We start from the raw sequence: 18085 nt of genomic DNA on the forward strand, positions 1-18085 counted from the left end.
GTGCACCAATTTCATCCCATCTGGCAAGGCCAACTCGATCTCGAACACCGGGAAGAGGGTTGACAACTTCCAGGCCAAATGGGTCATGATGGACGCCAAGTGCGTCCACCCGCGCTTGGCATTGCCGATGGAGGCACCCCAGCCTAACAAGGGGTGGCCTCGTGCAGAGCTCGCTGACGAGCGGGCGTCGTCGGTGTTGGCGCAGATCCAGACCGACCAGAAGCCGGGCAACGCGAAGGCGGCGAAGGTCACAGGGGCCATGCTCCTGAGGGAATTCCTGATGTTGCGCGTCGCCCCGCTCGAGGCGCGTGCGCGCCCCTTGTGGAAGCTTGGAGATGAAGAAGACGAGACCTGCCTGAGGCCGGGGGCCCTGCCTGACAATGAATTGATTGCTGTCCTGCGCCTCCTGGTTGGGTACAACCAGGAGTACCCGCCGAGTGCCTTCACTCCCTTGTTCCTCCGCAAGGACTGGGAGCCAATCGTGGCCTCCAGGCCGACCTTTGACGCGCGCGGGCTGGTGCCGCCCGCATTCTCCGGAGCCCCCGCGGCGCCGAAGCTAGCGGAGCTATCTTTTGACTAGTCCCGCGGGGGGAAAGAAGAGGAGGAGGACTCGGGGGGCGACCCCCGAGGAGATGGGGGAAAACTCCCCCTTGAGCAAAGCTGAAATCCTCCACGCCCTTCCTGACGACGCCGAAGTCGATGCCCGCCAGGAGGGGGAGAACCGCCCGTCATCCCGACAAAGAGCAGGTCGTCACTGATTCCTCGGGATGCTGCCTCCGTCTTGACGCTGCCCGGAGCTGCCTCCGGCCCTTCTGCTGCGCCGTCTTCTGCTCCCGGAGTCCGCGCGCCCACACCTCAGGCTTCAAGGCTTTCAGGCTTCAAGCTTCCCAAGTGGAGGGTGGAATACGCCGCGGTGGATCAGTAAGTGTTTCGAGCTTCGCCTTGCTTCTGCTTATACTTGCTATTTCCTAATGCTCACCCTTGGTTGATCAGGCCGGTGCCTTCGGCGAAGAAATGGAAGGAGGACACGTCGGCCGCGCCCCCCTCTGCGGAGAAAGGAGGCGGCAGCACTCGCACCTCCCCAGCCCGGTCGCCCTAACGAGGCCAAGGGAGACAACATCGGGAGGAGTCAGCCCCCGTGGCCCCGCTGGCTCCGGAGGTGCCGGCACCTGGCTCGGCTGATGAGATCCCAAAGGCTCTGGAGCCCTTGATCTCCCACGCCCAGGTAACGACGTCGTCCCCTCCTTCTGCCGCGCTTCTGGCCCCAGGTTCTTCTGCTTCCTCCACCACCCTGGAGCGTGTTCTTTCGGAGATGGCTCAGCTGCGGGAAGATCTTCTGGGCGCGGACCCACGCCTGGTAGCCGGGCGCCTGGAACTGGCCTCCAGGTGGCTTCACTCTGACTCGGCGGTCCGAGCGACGTTGAGCCAGGCCGCGGCGTCCTCTGAGAAGGAAAAGCAGAGCGCCATCAAAGCCGCGGCTGATCGCGACGCGGCACTGTAGGACGCCGAGGCCGCCCGCGGCCGCTGCCAAGAGCTGGCGAATGAGCTGAAGCGTCTGCGTGACCAACACGCGGAAAAAGCACGCGGCCGCCAGGTGAAGGAGGAGGAGATGAGGGCCCGGGAGGATGCCATCACGTACCGTGGCGCCAAGTTGGAGGAGCTGGAGAAGGCGCAGGCTGCTGAGCGCAGCCGGCTGGAGGAGCTGGAGCGGGAGGCGAAGGCGAAGGAGGCCGATCTTGACGCCAAGACGAAGGTCCTCGCTGACGACCACGCGACCTTCGCTGATCTCGAGGAGAGATCTCGCGTGGCACTGAAGACGCTCTACGAGAACGGCTAGGAGAGGCCGCTGGCCAGCGATGAGGACGGCCCTGCCCAGCTGCTTCCCTTCTTGGTGAAGTCGCTCGAGGAAGTTGTGGGGGGCGTCGGTCCCATGGCAGAGGCGGAGGCTCGTGTTCTTTCTTCAGCCGCGTTGACTCGCGTTTTCAGCCACCTACACCTTCGCGACCCCAGTGTCGGAGTAAATGGCCACGGGTAGCCTAACCGACTCCCCTTGGCTCTTCGAAAAATTATCAGGCCATTCGAGCCTTCAAGTATACAGAGCATAGGGCCGCCTTCCCCGTGCCGGCTATCCCCAGGGCCGACTACCAGAAGGCGACCCGGCCTCAGAAACCCTCCCCAGGAAAGCTACGAGATGGCCGACTCCAGGAAGCCAGCCCCAAGAGGACCGACTCCCAGAAGCCGGCCATGAAGAAAGCCGACTCCCAGAAGCCGGCCAAGACTGCACCCACCAAAACTGCATCCACATAACGGTGATAAGACGGGGCGTGGCCGCAGTATAGCCAACTACCCCCGAACCCCGGAGCAGGCATGGCCACAGGGCGCCGTACGGGCCAGCCATCTCCCGTCCGGCGCGGCACTGTAGCCATGTTGACCTCGATGTCACCCACGACAGGCGCTAGTACGGCCCGCGGGCAGCGGGCCCCCTTAGCCAGAGAGACACTCGAAGGCGGCCCGGCCTCCCCTAGTCGGCCAGGGGCGTAGCCGGCTCCCAATAGCCGGCTACCTCCCTCCCTCGAAACATGTGCCTCATTAAGGAGACAAGACGAGGTGAGGCTACAGTGAGAGCCCGCAAGGCGGCGGCACTGTAGCCACGCTTACCTCGACAAAGCCCTCGTCATCAGAGGCGAGATAACAGTAACCAGCCGTCGACAAGGCCCCCAAGCGGTGGGGCCGGCCTGTCGGCCAAGAGGCCGGCAGCCGGCGGGCCCCAATGGCCGGCGGAGAAGCCGGCGAGCATAGACACTGACGGCTGGGACCCGCGCACAGCCGGATTACCATTGTACCCCTTGGGGGTAGGCCTATATAAGCCCCCTGGGGCACCCATGCAAAGGGTTGATCTCATAGAGTTTCACACACCACATAGAGAGAAAAGGAGAGCTAGCCTTGCCCTTCTTCTTCCTCTAGCCAAACAGCACAAGGAGCACTTGTAGCTACTTGTATTGATCTAGTGATCATGCGGAGACCCCGCAGAGCAGGACTAGGGGTGTTATCTCCATGGAGAACCCCAAACCTGGGTAAGATCCACGGGCGTGCATGTCTTCGCCTTATCCTGTTTCCAGGCACCGACGATGTCTTACTGGCTCCCACAATGATAAGCCATCCGTTGGCATATGTCGCACCTACCACCCGACATTTGGCGCGCACCGTGGGGCCAGGTGCACCGTCGTCCGGAGACCTGTTCTGGACGGGAACCCTTTTCCTCCCCCGCGAGCATAGCCAGCCTGCTACGCCTGTCGGGTGGTTGGTGCGACATATGCCAAAGGATGGCTTATCATTGTGGGAGCCAATAAAACGTCGCCGGTGCCTGGAAACGGGATGAGGCGAAGACATGCACGCCGGCGAATCTTACCCAGGTTCGGGGCTCTCCGAGGAGATAACACCCCTAGTCCTGCTCTGCGGGGTCTCCGCATGATCACTAGATCGATAAGGGGTAGCTACAATCGCTCCTAGAGCTGTTGGGATCCAGGGAGAAGAAGAACTGGGCTAGCTCTTGCTTCTCTCTATCTATGGTGCGTATGTGTGTGTTGTGTTTGGAAGCCAAACATGCAGGGGTGCGAACCCTTTGCATGGGTGCTCCGGGGGGTTTATATAGGCCTACCCCCGGGGGTACAATGGTAATCCGACTGGGACCTGGTCCCAGCCGTCAGTGTCTACGCTCGCCGGCCTCTCCGTCGGCTGCTGGGTCCTGCTGGCTGGTGGGTCCCGCTAGCTGCCGGCTACCTGGTCGACAGGCCGGCCCCACCGCCTAGGGTTTTGTCGGCGGCTGCTTACTGTAGCCGCGCCTCTGATGATGAGGGCTTTGTCGGGGTGAGCATGGCTACAGTGGGCCGCCTCGGGGGCTATCACTGTAGCCTCACCCCGTCTTGTCTCCTTAATGGGGCTCCTGCTTCGAGGACGGGAGTGGCCGGCTTCCGGAGGCCGGCTATACTCTTGGCCGACTAGGAAGAGCAGGGCCGCCTTCACGCCTCTCTCTGACAGAAGGGGCCCGCAGTCCTTGGGTCGTACAGGAGTGGGTCGTGGATGACGTCGTAGCTGGCGTGGCTACAGTGCCGGGCCGCACGGGAGACACCCCCCCGTACGGCCTTCTGTAGCCATGCCTGCCTCGGGCTTAGGGGGTCGTGGGCCGCACTGTGGCCATGCCCCGTCAAGTCGTCGTTATGTAGAAGTGGTTGTGATCTTGGCCTGCTTATGGGAGTCGGCATCCTTCTTGGCCGGCTTCTTGGAGTCGGTGAGGCTGGGTCGCCTTCCGGGAGTCGGCTTTAGTGCTAGCCGGCCGGGGTAGGCGGCCCAAACACTTGGAGTGCTTGAAGGCCCAAAGGCCTGATAAATTTTCTGAAGAGCCAGGGGTAGTCGGTTAGGCTACCCGTGGTCGTTTACCCCGACAATAGTCCCCGAAGCTGATTGGGCTTCGAGGGGGAGTGGGGTTCAAGAAGCTCGGTCAGCTTCCTATCGTGACAAGCCGGCAGCTGGGAGCCGGCCTTGGTGCAGGCGCGCCGCCTTTAGTCAAATTCTTCTGGAGTCGGGGGGCAGGAACCCGCAGGCTCGTGCACCGGGCCGCGGGCCGGCCTCGGGCCGTGGCGTGCCACGTGGCCGGAAAGCCTGCCAGCCCACGCGCGTGACGGGACGTCGCCGCAGGGAGGGGGCCCGCCACGTCCGCGCCCCGGCCCAGGCGCGGATCCTTTGTATCCCGAAACCGCCCGCACGTTCCGTGCGGCAGTTTCGTCTCGCACTTATGCGTAATAAACGCGGGACGTGGGGGGAGTGGGTGCAGTTAATCCCACGTCCCCCCCACGTCCGCCCTCTTCGGCCGCGTGAGGATATAAGTAGGGGGAGGTGGAAGGCGGCAGACCCTCGCACGCTCCTCCTATTCCCTTCGTCTTCTCGCCTTGCTCGTTCTTGCGACAGCGCCTCGCCGCCGCGCTCTTCCTTCGCACGCTCCTCCGCCGCCGTGCCAGCTTCTGCTATGCCTCCCCACGTAGAGTAGCTCGGCGGGGATTGGGATGGCTCCATCGTTCACAACGACCACATCGACTTCCTCCGCGACACCCGGCGTCTGCGCAGCGCAGACAAAGTGGAGGTCCGCCTGGTGCCGGAGAAGGAGGTCAGGCCGGCGCCGCGGGAGGGCGAGTGGGTGGTCTTCCGCTCGCACTTCCTGCGCGGCTTCGGCCTGCCAGTGAGCGCCTTCTTCCGCTCCTGGTTGGACTTCTATCAACTCCAGCCGCACCACCTCACCCCCAACGCGGTGGTGCTGCTGTCGGCCTTCGTCACCCTATGCGAAGGCTATCTTGGCGTCCTCCCCACCCTCGAGCTCTGGGGGGAGTTCTTCCAGTCAAAGTTGGGCACGCGCGTGAGGGGCGTGCCGGCTCAGACCGGTGCCTTCATCGCGTCGCAGAGATCAGGCGCCGACAACCCCTTCCCCGTCATCACGCTGATCCAATCGGTGAAGAACTGGCAGAAGTCATACTTCTATGTGTGGAGCATCGCTCCCCGAGGTGACTACCTCAACCTGCCGGCTTACGTAGCCGGCCCGCCGGCGGGAAGGCTGCCCCAGTGGTCCTTCCGGGCGGTGACGCTGTCGCAGGGAGGAAACACCGCCATCGCCCGCCTGCGGGTGATGGTCCAGTCGGAGGGCCTGACGGGGCCCGACCTCCTGGCCGCGTTCGTCACACGCCGGGTCCTTCTGCTCCAGAGCCGGCCTCATCTGATCTGTCAGATGAGCGGCCCGCTCGATCCGAGCCGGATGTGTACCAAGGAGATGCCGCGGCCTGACGCCGCCGACATGGTGAACTACCTCGCCAATTGCCAGCTTTCCGATGACTGGCAATTTGGCAAGGAGCCATACAGCCGCGCCAATCCTCCGCCTACGGTACGCTTCCTTTGTCTTTTTCTCTTTCTCTCTCTCAGCTTTGTCGCCAAGTTCCTTTGGGCCGACTCTAACTTAGTCGGCTCGCTCTTTTTGACAGAGTCCTCTGCTTCGGCCGGCCGGCGGGGCGGACGCGGAGCGCCGCTTCGTCCCCGACCGGACCGAGCACGACCAGGAGGACCCCGACTTGGGGGCAGTCCATATGGAGGACGCCGCCGAGCCGGCTGGCGGTGAAGCAGGCGGCTCCGGGTTTACCGCTACCTTTGAGGACTGGCTAGACGAGGACGAAGCCGAAGCCGTCCCGCCCCGCCAGCCGGCCCCCGGACGCGGCGCGGGCTCTTCCGGCGCGTAGCCTGCTCGGGGTAGAGGCCAGAAACGTCGCGCCACCCAGGGCATGTTCGGCAGCCGGACGAAGAAGCCTAGGGGTGGGGCGGCGGCCACCAGGCGGGAAGAGGCGGCCGCGAAGGCGGCTCGCTTCCGCAAGGTGGTGAAGCAGCCGCAGACGGTATCGGCGTAAGTTCTCTCTTTCTTCGTACTGTCCTTCTCTCTTTCCTTTGATGGTTCTTGAGTCTTCGTCTTCTTTTTCAATGGTCAGGGCTCCGCTATCACTTGAGCGGGCGGACGCCGGCTCCGTCATCGAGTCGCCAGGGGGCTCTGGGAGCACCACCCGCCGCGTAGATCCCCGCGCCGCCCTCCTGGAGGCGACAGAAAGGAATGCGCGGGAGGCGCGGGAGGAGCAGGAAGCGCGGGAGGCGGAGGCACAGAGGGCAGCCGCCGCCCAGGCGGCTCGGGAGGAGGAAGCGGCGAAGGCGCTCGCCGAGGCCGCAGCCAAGGCCCAGGCAGAGGCCGAGGCCGAAGCGGCGGCAGGGGAGGCCTTGATGGTCACCCCCCTGCGCACCATGGCGCCCAGGGACGTGGATCCCTCGCCGGGGGGAGCCAGCGGTTCCCAGCCGGGGCTGGGAGGGAGCGGTGACGACGTCGTCATCTTGGGGGAGGCGCCGGGACCGACTCCTCCGACTAGGACGACCCAAGGCCGCCAGCCTGAGCCTGCGCCCGCACAGTCGGCGGGGGGTGAGCCGGCCACGGGGGCTGAGGTGGCGGTCCGGGTTCCGCCAAGCCGGCGTGGGGGGAAGGCCGCGGCTGAACCGCAGAAGGCTGCGTCGGAGCCACAGCCGGCCGTGGGCTCCAGCTCGTCGGCCCAAGACGCGAAGGCGGCCAGCGCTACCTCGGGGTGGACGCCGGGTGGAGTGTCGGCCGTGGTGAACGTCTCCGCGCAAGACGTCCGGACCCGGCTGCAGAGCCAAGCCGCGGCGCTGAGGCAGTTCACCGACGAATTCCTCGCCACGCGGGCAGCCATCCGGGTTAGTATTCTCATCTTGCTCTTTTTTGAACTTGATTTCTCTCGTGGGGGCGCGTCAGCGCACCCACTGGGTGTAGTCCCCGAGTTCCGAGTCGGCTGCTGAACAGGCGGCTTGGAACTTCTTGGAGATTTTTGTTCTTGCTGCTTTTGTTCTCACGTCGGTCTTTTGTTAGTCTTGCAGGACTACCACAATCTCCGAGCGGCCGCCTTCAACTCCCAGGCTCGGGAGTTGACTCAGAAGACCGCCGATCTCACGGAAAGCCGAGGTACGTGACTTGACCTTTTTCTCATGTGGGGGCACGTCAGCGCACCCACTGGGTGTAGTCCCCGAGATTCGGGCCGACTGCTGAGCAGTCGGCTCGGATCTTCCTTGATCATTCCTTATTGTTCTTCTTTTCCTTCTATCTCTGCAGCGGCCAACGCCAGTCTGAGGGCGCAGCTGGGGGAGTCCCAGACTGCTCTTCGTGCCAAGGACGCGGAGCTCGCCGCCTTGGTGCAGGAGCGCGACCGCCTGGTCAAGAAGCTGGCCGACCAGGAGGAAGGCCACAAGGCTGCGCTGAAAGTTGCGCAGGATCGCGAGGCCGCCCTTCAGGCCGAGTTCGAGACGGAGGTGGCCGGCTGGGCGGAGGTCAAGCAGACTCTGGTCTCTGGCTATGGCCAGATTGAGGACCTGGTTGACGGTAGGTCATCTACCCCTTCGTCCTTTCTTGCCATCTGCCATTTGACTTGTTTTTCTGATTTTGGTGTTTTTCTTTCCTTTCCTTCTTCTCGCAGAGTACTTCCCCGGCTATTCCACTGCCGCCAACCAGGCCGTCGAAGCCCGTCGCCAGGCGAAGAGGCAAGCCGGCTTCGAGATCTCGCCAACCGCCGGCCGCTCGCTGGAGGAGCAGCTCCTAGCGATCCAGGCTCGTATCCAGCCGGCTCACAGGCTGCTCCGCCGGCTTCAGCGTGCCGGGTCGGCGGTCTTGGACGCCCTCTGGCCCGGCCAAGTAGTCCCGCGCACTCCCAGTCGGACCGCCGACTGGCTGGAGGTGGCCGTCGGCCGCTTCGAGGCTTGGAAGGCGTCAGCGGCTCGCTCCGGCGCCAGGCGGGCGCTGGAGTTCGTCAAGGCCTGGTATCCCGGCTTGAACCTGGACCAGCTGTCGACCTGGCGGCAGCAAGCCGACACGGAGCTGGAGCCGGCGCGGCCGGCCATCATTCGGCGAGCTTCGGCGATCGCCGACTACACCGACACCAACGTCTTCGCCCCCGAGGTGGACGACAATGGAGTCGCCCAGCCGGAAGATTGGTTCGGGCTGGACCCGGCGCATGGCGAGGACTCGGCGGAGGAGATCGACTCCAGCGACGATGGTGAGGAGGAGGAGGAGGAGGGTGAGGACGCCGAGCCGGCTGGTGGAGAAGCCGGCCAGCCTGACCGCGCCTCCAGCACTACGTCGCGTGCGAGTGCGTCTCCTGCCACGGGAGGTGGTCAAGCCGGGACCAACTAGGCGGCCACTCCTTTGGCCGGCGGGCTGCCTTCATCGACCAGCTCGGCCTCCAAGTCGCGCCTTAGTCTTCTTTCTTTTATTTTCCTGTCTTGTTACTTTTGAACAATGTTTGGTTAAGTCTGCACAATTCCACCCACTGGGTGTATTGAAACTCAAGTCTGTTGCCAGCCTTTAGGCGGCTTTATGTATATAAGCTATGCAATCGGTTTTTCCTTGTACTTTCGCTTTTTGTCCTTCTGCTTTTTTCCTTTGCCACCCTCCCTTGGTTGTCGCCTCCCTAGTCAAACAGTTGCTCTGCAATCTGTAGCCGGGGGGTGCCTGGCCGATTGGGGTGGGGGAAGTACTTTTAGCTCTGCTGGACTTAAGCTAAGTTTTTTAGGAAGCCGGCCAACCGGCTGCTGTGACAGCCGGCAGGCATATATGGAACCCGTCTTTTTGCTATATAGGTTAGTTGTTCCTTAGCCGTTTTTCGTGTGGGCGTCCTTTCTGTCTTCTCTCTTGCTAGTCGGACAGTCAGTTCTTTGAGCTGCGACTTTCAACAAGAGAGGACTTGGGAGCCGGCGCACTACTTTGCTGACTTCGGGAAGAACTTAGAATATAGCTCAAGGCGGCCAGTCCCCGGGCCGACTAGTCGGACCCGGTGCCGGACAAGATTTCAAAATGTAATAATACATTCATGGATATGACACTCGTCATTCATAGATAAATAAAAGGCAGTCCCCGAGTACTGTTCGGGGGGCCTGTTGGTTTGTAACTTAATACAAAAAAGGGGTAGCGTGATACATACTGCTTTTCAGCTGTAAAATCGTCTTAGGAGATTTGCGTTCCATGGTCGCTCCGACTCCTTGCCGGAGTCGTCTCTCTTGCGTGCTCTTGGCTTTTGCGCGTCTATTAAGTAGTAGGAGTCGTTGCCGAGTGCCTTGCTGACGACGAAGGGGCCTTCCCAAGGGGCCGAGAGCCTGTGCTGGCCGGCTATTCGCTGGATCAGCTGGAGCACAAGGTCGCCCTCTTGGAAGGATCTTGGCTTGACCTTGCGGTTGTAGTAGCGGCGCAGGCCTTGCTGGTAGATGGTGGACCGGCTGAGGGCCAACAGCCGGCCTTCTTCCAGTAGGTCGACGCCGTCTTCTCTTGCTTCTTTGGCTTCCTCCTCCGTGTACATGGTTATCCGAGGCGAGTCGAACTCGATGTCTGTTGGGATGACAGCCTCGGCACCGTACACAAGGAAGAATGGAGTGAAGCCGGTTGACTTGTTGGGTGTAGTGCGCAGACTCCAGAGGACAGCCGGCAGCTCTTCGAGCCAGCAGCCGGCCGATCGCTCCAGTGGTACAACCAATCGGGGCTTGATGCCGGAGAGGATAAGTCCATTTGCTCGCTCGACCTGGCCGTTTGACTGCGGGTGGGCAACGGACTCTAAGTCCAGTCGGATGCCCTGTGTTGCGCAGAAACGTGCCAGTGCGCCTTTGGCGAAGTTCGTGCCGTTGTCGGTGATGATGCTGTGCGGTACGCCGTACCGAGTAGTGATGTCGGTGATGAATGTTACGGCAGTCGGCCCGTTCAGTTTCTTAATTGGCTTGGCTTCAATCCACTTTGTGAACTTGTCCACAGCAACGAGCAGGTGTGTCATGCCACCGCGGGCTGTCTTGAAGGGGCTCACCATGTCCAGTCCCCAAACGGCAAAAGGCCAGGTGAGGGGAATGGTCTTGAGGGCGGAAGCCGGCAGGTGTTGTTTGGAACTGAAGACTTGACATCCTCTGCAGCTCTTCACTATTTCTTTAGCATCCTCCAAGGCAGTCGGCCAGAAGAACCCATGGCGGAAAGCCTTGGCCACGAGGGATCTTGAGGCGGCGTGATGGCCGCATTCGCCTTGGTGGATGTCTTTGAGGATTGCCACTCCTTTTTCTGGCTCGACGCAAGGCTGGAAGACTCCAGTGACGCTGCGCTTCACAAGATCCCTGTTGATTATTGTTTATGCTGCGGCTCGTTGTTGCACTAGTCTTGCTGCGATCTCGTCAGCCGGCAGCTCTCTGCTGACTAGGAACTTGAGGATGGGCTGGGCCCATGAGGGAGCTGTGACTTCTTCTGCTGTTAATGTGGCCACCATGACTCGGGTGGGTGGGCTGGGTGTTGTGTTGGAGTCGGCCATCGCTTCTTGTGTCGTTGTAGTCCCCGGGCCGACTGCTGCAGTCCCCAGGCCGGGTTCTGAGGTCCCTGGGCCGGGTGCGACTACGTCAGTCCCCGGGGCAGTCGTCGAAGTCCCCGTGCCGCCTGCGGGATTTCTTGAGCCGGATCCGGCTGTTTCTGGCGCAGGCGGTACGAAGATGGAATCCGACTCTGGAGACGGCTTGATGGATGGCTTGAGGAGGCGTTGGAGGGAGACGCCAGTCGGTATGGCTTGTCGGGTGGAGCCGATCCGTGCTAGGGCATCTGCTTGGTCGTTGTCGGCCCTTGGCACGTGAAGGAACTCGCACCCTTCAAAGTATCCGCTCATCTGCTGGACGAGGAAATGGTAGCTTGCCATGTTTGCGTCCTTGGCATCCCAGTCGCCAGATGATTGCTGGACCACCAAGTCTGAGTCGCCGTAGCATAGGATCCGGCGTATGCTGAGCTCTTTGGCTAGCCGGAGCCCATGTACGAGCGCCTCGTACTCGGCCACGTTGTTGGAGGCGGCGAAGTGGATCTGCAGCGTGTACTTGAGCTTGTCGCCTTTGGGAGAGGTGAGGACGATGCCGGCTCCCAAGCCGGTGCGCATCTTGGACCCGTCAAAGTGCATCCGCCAATGGGTAGAGTCGGGAGCCGGCGGTAAGTACTGGGTCTCGGCCCAGTCGACGAGGAAGTCGGCCAATGCTTGCGACTTGATGGCGGTGCGGGGTTGATAGAAGATCGTGTAGGGCGCCAAGGTAATGGCCCATTTGGCCACCCGGCCAGATGCATCCCGGCTGCCTATGATCTCGGCGAGCGGGGCAGTGCACACGACCGTGATGGGGTGCTCTTGGAAGTAGGGCTTCAATTTCTTTGCAGCGAAGTACACCCCATAGCACATCTTCTGGTAGTGCGGGTAGTTTTGCTTCGAGCTAGACAGTACCTCGCTGAGATAGTAGACCGGCCTCTGGACCAGCTGGGCTCGGCCTTCCTCCGGGCGCTGGACCACAACAACAGTGCTGACGACTCGGCTTGTCACGGCGATGTAGAGGAGCATGGGCTCCTTCTCAGTCGGCGCAGCCAGGACAGGCGGAGTGGTCAACATTTTCTTCAACTCATGGAAGGCTTGGTCGGCTTGATCATTCCACTCCAAGTGGGTGGACTTCTTCATGAGTCGGTACAGGGGGAGGGCCTTCTCTCCTAGTCGGCTGATAAAACGGTTCAGGGAGGCTAAGCAGCCAGTGAACTTCTGCACATCTCGCAGCTTGGTGGGAATCTCCATCCTCTCGATGGCTTTGATCTTGACAGGGTTGCACTCAATGCCGCGTTTGGAGACCAGGAAGCCTAGCAGCTGGCCGGCTGGCACTCCGAACACGCACTTCTCGGGGTTGAGCTTGATCTGGAATCGGCGCAAGTTGGCGAATGTTTCCTTCAGGTCTTCCAGCAAGGTACCGCGCTTCTCTGTCTTCACCACAATGTCGTCTACGTAGACGTGGGCATTTCTGCCGAGTTGTTTCAAGAGACATTTCTGCATGCAACGCTGAAAAGTGGCACCGGCGTTTCTCAAGCCGAATGTCATTGTCAGGTAGCAGAAAGCTCCAAAGGGTGTGATGAAGGCAGTCTTCAGGCGGTTAGCTGGGTCCAACTTGATCTGATGATACCCTGAGTATGCATCCAAAAAACACAACAGCTCGCATCCGGCTGTGGAGTCTATCACTTGGTCAATCCGTGGCAAAGCAAACGGATCCTTTGGGCAGGCCTTGTTCAAACTTGTGTAGTCTATACACATGCGCCACTTGTTATTCTTCTTCAAAACCAGAACTGGATTGGCAAGCCATTCTGGAAAGAACACTTCCATGATGAAGCCGGCTGCAAGGAGCCGGGCTATCTCTTCTCCCACGATTCTTCGCTTCTCTTCTGATAGTCGGCGGATGGGTTGCCTGACCGGCTTCGCATCAGCTCGGACATGTAACTTGTGCTCGGCGAAATCCTTCGGGACACCCGGCATGTCCTTTGGGGACCATGCAAAGATGTCTCGATTCTCACGGAGGAAGTCGGCGAGCTCGCCTTCCTATTTACTGTCCAAGTTCGCCCCAATCACGGCGAACCTCTCCGGGTGTTCCGGGTCTAGAGGTATCTTCTTTGTCTCTTTCGCAGGCTGGAAGGAGCCCTGCGCATCACAGTCCTTGGGGTTGGGGGACAAGGCCGGCTGCTTGCCGGCCATGGCCACAACCCGCTCCAACATCTTCTCTTCGGCCACCACGAGGGACTCGGCCAGCCGGCTACTGGCCATGGCGCACTCGATGGACTTCTTGTAGTCGCCGGCTACCGTGATGATCCCCTTCGAGCTCGGCATCTTCATCTTCAGGTAGGCATAGTGGGGCACAGCCATGAACTTGGCCAAAGCAGGTCGGCCAAGTAGTGCATGATAGGGGCTCTCCAAATCCACCACCTCGAACCATATTGCTTCTCGGCGAAAGTGATCTTTGTCTCCGAAGAGAACATCCATCTTGATCTTGCCGATTGGAGAGTAAGATAGGCCGGGTACGATACCATGGAAAACAGTGCGGCTCGGCATGAGCTGCTTTGCTTTGATGTTCAGCTTGTCCATGGTGTCGCGGTACAGTATGTTGATACTGCTTCCGCCGTCTATCAGGACGCAGGAAAATCTGGCGGCTCGCCTCTCCGTCGCAAGGGTGACGTCCAAGACCATAGCATAGGAGCCAGGCGAAGGCATCACCTCTGGGTGGTCGGCCTGGCTCCAGCTGATGGGCTTTTCCGACCAGTGCATGAATTCGGCGGTGCTAGAAGCGACTGCGTTTACTTCTTGGCGTTGCCGGCATCGGCTGCGCTTGTTGTCGACTTGACTCATGAAGACGACGTAGGCGTCGTGCGCTTCGGGGAACTCGTCTTGGATGGCGCCGACTGCCGGCCGGGCCGCCGGCTGCTGGGGAGCTGGAGGCGGCGGGCCGGGAGGCGGAGGCGGCCCCATCCCTTCGCCCTTGGTGATGCGGGTGAGCCAGTGGCACTTCCGTGTTGTATGGTCGGACGGCTTCGCGCCGCTGTGGAACTTGCAGGGAGCATCGAGTGCTTGCTCGTAGGAGAAGGACGGCTGCCAGGGCGGCCGGCCACCCTTCTTCTTGGGAGCGGGCCGCTCTTCGGGCTGCTCGTCTTCAATGGTGGCCACCTGCCGACTGGAGGAAGTCGGCATGGGGCCCTTGCGCTTGTGGTCGTTCTGGTAGGGGCGCCGGTTAGGGTCGCCAGCCGGCGTCTTGGGAGCCGGAGCAACTACTTTCCCCGAGGCATCCACTCGGAGCTCGGTCTTCATGGAGGAGTCCGCAGTGGCGTACTTGTCGGCGGTGACCAGCAACTCATCGAGGGTAGCCGGCTCGTAGCAGAGGAGTCGGTGCTTGAGGAGGGTGCCCTCTCGGCACCCGGCAGTGAAGTACTCGATGGCCTGGACCTCGTGCACTCCCTCGCAGGAGTTGCGGAGCTCGGCCCATCGCATGAGGTAGTCGCGGGTCGACTCGTTGGGCCCTTGGACGCAGAGGGAGAGCTGGCGAGGCTTGGGAGGCCGCTTGTAGGTGCTGGTGAAGTTGCGGACGAAAACCTCGGTGAAGTCCAGCCAGCTGTTGATGCTGTATGGCTTGAGGCTGTTGAGCCACGTGCGCGCTGTCCCTTGCAGCATCAAGGGGACGTACTTCACAGCGACGCGCCGATTGCCGTTGGCGATGCTGACGGCTGTGGAGTAGTCGATGAGCCAACCTTCCGGCTTCACCGAACCGTTGTACTTGAGTGTGTCTCTGGGGAGCGAGAACCCTTTGGGGAAGGGTTCGTCGCGGATGCGGGGGCCAAAGCATGGCGGGCCGACATCGTCTTCTTCTTCTAACGCCAAGGATCGAGCCAGGCGGTCGATCCTGTGGCGGGCGTCATTCTCGCCGACTCCTTCTCGGCGGCCGAGTCGGTCGCCAAGAGTCGGATGGGCGACAGGCGGTGGAGTGAGGCGTCTTTCTCTTCGAGGCGGGGGAGGAGGCAGGTTTCCCTGGTGCTCTATCGCTCGAGGGCGGCCATCCGCGTCGCGCTCGATAGTAATGCGAGTCCGGCTGCGGCTGGCAGCCGGCTCCTTGTCTTTCTTCTGGCGCGTGCCGCTCGCAGTCGGCGAGCAGGACGTCGCGGCGTGCTCCCGGCGCGGGGGATGGCTATCAGCTCGGGCGCCGGCTTCATGCCGTTCTGCAGCCGCGTCGATCAGCTGCTGGATCCGTCTTGTCATGTAGGGGAGCTCATCGGCTCCCAGCCCATTGAGCTCCTCTGTTGCCGCCTGAGCGGCTCGCAGATTCTCGAGCGGGGTGGCGTAGACGGGGCGATCTGCGCCCAGCATGCTGGCAACGGCTGCGCCGCGCTTCTGGACGAAGCCGGCTCGGCTCGGGCCACTAGGCGGCGGCGGCCCGAAGGCGGCGCGGTCGACTTCGCGCTGGTGGGCCTCGGTGAGGCGTCTTATCGAGGCTATCTTCTTGCTCTCCGCGATGAGGGCAAGGCGGCGTGCCTCCAGGGTCTCGGCGTCGGCGTCGGCCGGGAGGGAGACGGAGAGGTCGTGCATCGCCGCTTGCGGAGCGTCGCGGGCGTCCTCGCCCGAGTTGGAGAAGTGGCTGATGACCAGCACTTCGGTGACAGCGCTGCTGCCGCTGTCAGCTCGAGGGAGGGGGTCGTCGAAGACCACCACGTCGGAGGGGTAAGCGTCGAGCGACGCGGTGTCAGAGTCGATGAGCATCGGGTCGGTGGAGCCGACCGACTCCACGTCCGCAGCAGGCTCGCTGGAGACGTGAAGTTGGTCGAGGAGGCTGACGAGGCGGCTCTCGGGGTAGTCGGTGCCTACGTCGGACGCAGGCTCGTCGGAGATGCGAGTCGCGCCGAGCAGATCGGCGAGGCGGCTCGCTGCGCAGACGTCGTCGACGCCTTGCAGCTCGTCGGGGCAAACGCCATCGGCGCGGCAGGCTGGCTGCGCTCGCGGGGAAAGAAGAGGGTTCCCGTCTAGGACAGGTCTCCGGACGATGGTGCACCTGGCCCCATGGTGGGCGCCAAATGTCGGGTGGTTGGTGCGACATATGCCAAAGGATGGCTTATCATTGTGGGAGCCAATAAAACGTCGCCGGTGCCTGGAAACGGGATGAGGCGAAGACATGCACGCCGGCGAATCTTACCTAGGTTCGGGGCTCTCCGAGGAGATAACACCCCTAGTCCTGCTCTGCGGGGTCTCCGCATGATCACTAGATCGATAAGGGGTAGCTACAATCGCTCCTAGAGCTGTTGGGATCCAGGGAGAAGAAGAACTGGGCTAGCTCTTGCTTCTCTCTATCTATGGTGCGTATGTGTGTGCTGTGTTTGGAAGCCAAACATGCAGGGGTGCGAACCCTTTGCATGGGTGCTCCGGGGGGTTTATATAGGCCTACCCCCCGGGCGTACAATGGTAATCCGACTAGGACCTGGTCCCAGCCGTCAGTGTCTACGCTCGCCGGCCTCTCCGTCGGCTGCTGGGTCCCGCTGGCTGGTGGGTCCCGCTGGCTGCCGGCTAGCTGGTCGACAGGCCGGCCCCGCCGCCTAGGGTTTTGTCGGTGGCTGCTTACTGTAGCCGCGCCTCTGATGATGAGGGCTTTGTCGGGGTGAGCATGGCTACAGTGGGCCGCCTCGGGGGCTATCACTGTAGCCTCACCCCGTCTTGTCTCCTTAATGGGGCTCCTGCTTCGAGGACGGGAGTGGCCGGCTTCCGGAGGCCGGCTATACTCTTGGCCGACTAGGAAGAGCAGGGCCGCCTTCACGCCTCTCTCTGACTGAAGGGGCCCGCAGTCCTTGGGCCGTACAGGAGTGGGTCGTGGATGACGTCGTAGCTGGCGTGGCTACAGTGCCGGGCCGCACGGGAGACACCCCCCCCGTACGGCCTTCTGTAGCCATGCCCGCCTCGGGCTTAGGGGGTCGTGGGCCGCAATGTGGCCATGCCCCGTCAAGTCGTCGTTATGTAGAAGTGGTTGTGATCTTGGCCGGCTTCTGGGAGTCGGCATCCTTCTTGGCCGGCTTCTTGGAGTCGGTGAAGCTGGGTCGCCTTCCGGGAGTCGGCTTTAGTGCTAGCCGGCCGGGGAAGGCGGCCCAAACGCTTGGAGTGCTTGAAGGCCCAAAGGCCTGATAAATTTTCTGAAGAGCCAGGGGTAGTCGGTTAGGCTACCCGTGGTCATTTACCCCGACAACGCCCGATGGCGCTTGCCTTGACGCGCTGCAAGGCATCGACGACGCCTGCGAGGCGAGCTGCCTCGCCGACCTTCTTGGCGAGACTCGCATCTCTGACGAGCCCGCGTTCGATGCGGGCACAGACTATCCCGAGAGCCGCCTCATCAGCCTCCTCGACCAGCTTCACGTCTCCAGCGAGCTTGCTGTGGACTTGGAGTCGGTCGGCTCCACCGACCCGATGCTTGTCGACTCCGACACGGCATCGATCGACGCCTACCCCTCCGACGTGGTAGTCTTCGACGACCCTCTCCCTCGAGCCGACAATGGCTGCAGCACTGTCACTGAGGTGCTGGTCATCAGCCACGGCGCCGACTCGGGCGAGAACGCCCACGACGCCCTACAAGCGGCGATGCATGACTTGTCCGTCCCCATCCCGGCCGACGCCGACGCCGAGACTCTGGAGGCACGCCGCCTCGCCCTCATCGCGGAGGGCCAGAAGATAGCCTCCATGAGATGCCTCACTGAGGCTCATCAGCGCGAAGTCGACCGCGCCGCCTTCGGCACGACGCCTCATGGCGGGCCGAGCCGAGCCGGCCTTGTCAAGAAGCGCGGCGCGGCCATCGCCAGCATGCTGGGGGCAGACCGCCCAGTCTACGCCACACCGCTCGAGAATCTACGAGCCGCTCAGGCGGCCGCAGAAGAGCTGAATGGGCTGGGGGCTGATGAGCTCCCCTACATGACAAGGCGCATCCAGCAGCTGATCGACGCGGCCGCAGAACGGCATGAAGCCGGCGCCCGCGCTGAGAGTCCTCCCCCACGCCGAGAACACGCCACGACATCCCGGTCGCCGACTGCGAGCGGCGCCCGTGCAAGGAAAGACAAGGAGCCGGGTGCTAGCCGCAGCCGGACTCGAATCACCATCGAGCGCGACGCAGAAGGCCACCCTCGAGCGGTGGAGCG

Source organism: Triticum aestivum, chromosome 2D (assembly GCF_018294505.1).
Source record: "Triticum aestivum cultivar Chinese Spring chromosome 2D, IWGSC CS RefSeq v2.1, whole genome shotgun sequence".
Taxonomy (NCBI): Eukaryota; Viridiplantae; Streptophyta; class Magnoliopsida; order Poales; family Poaceae; genus Triticum; species Triticum aestivum.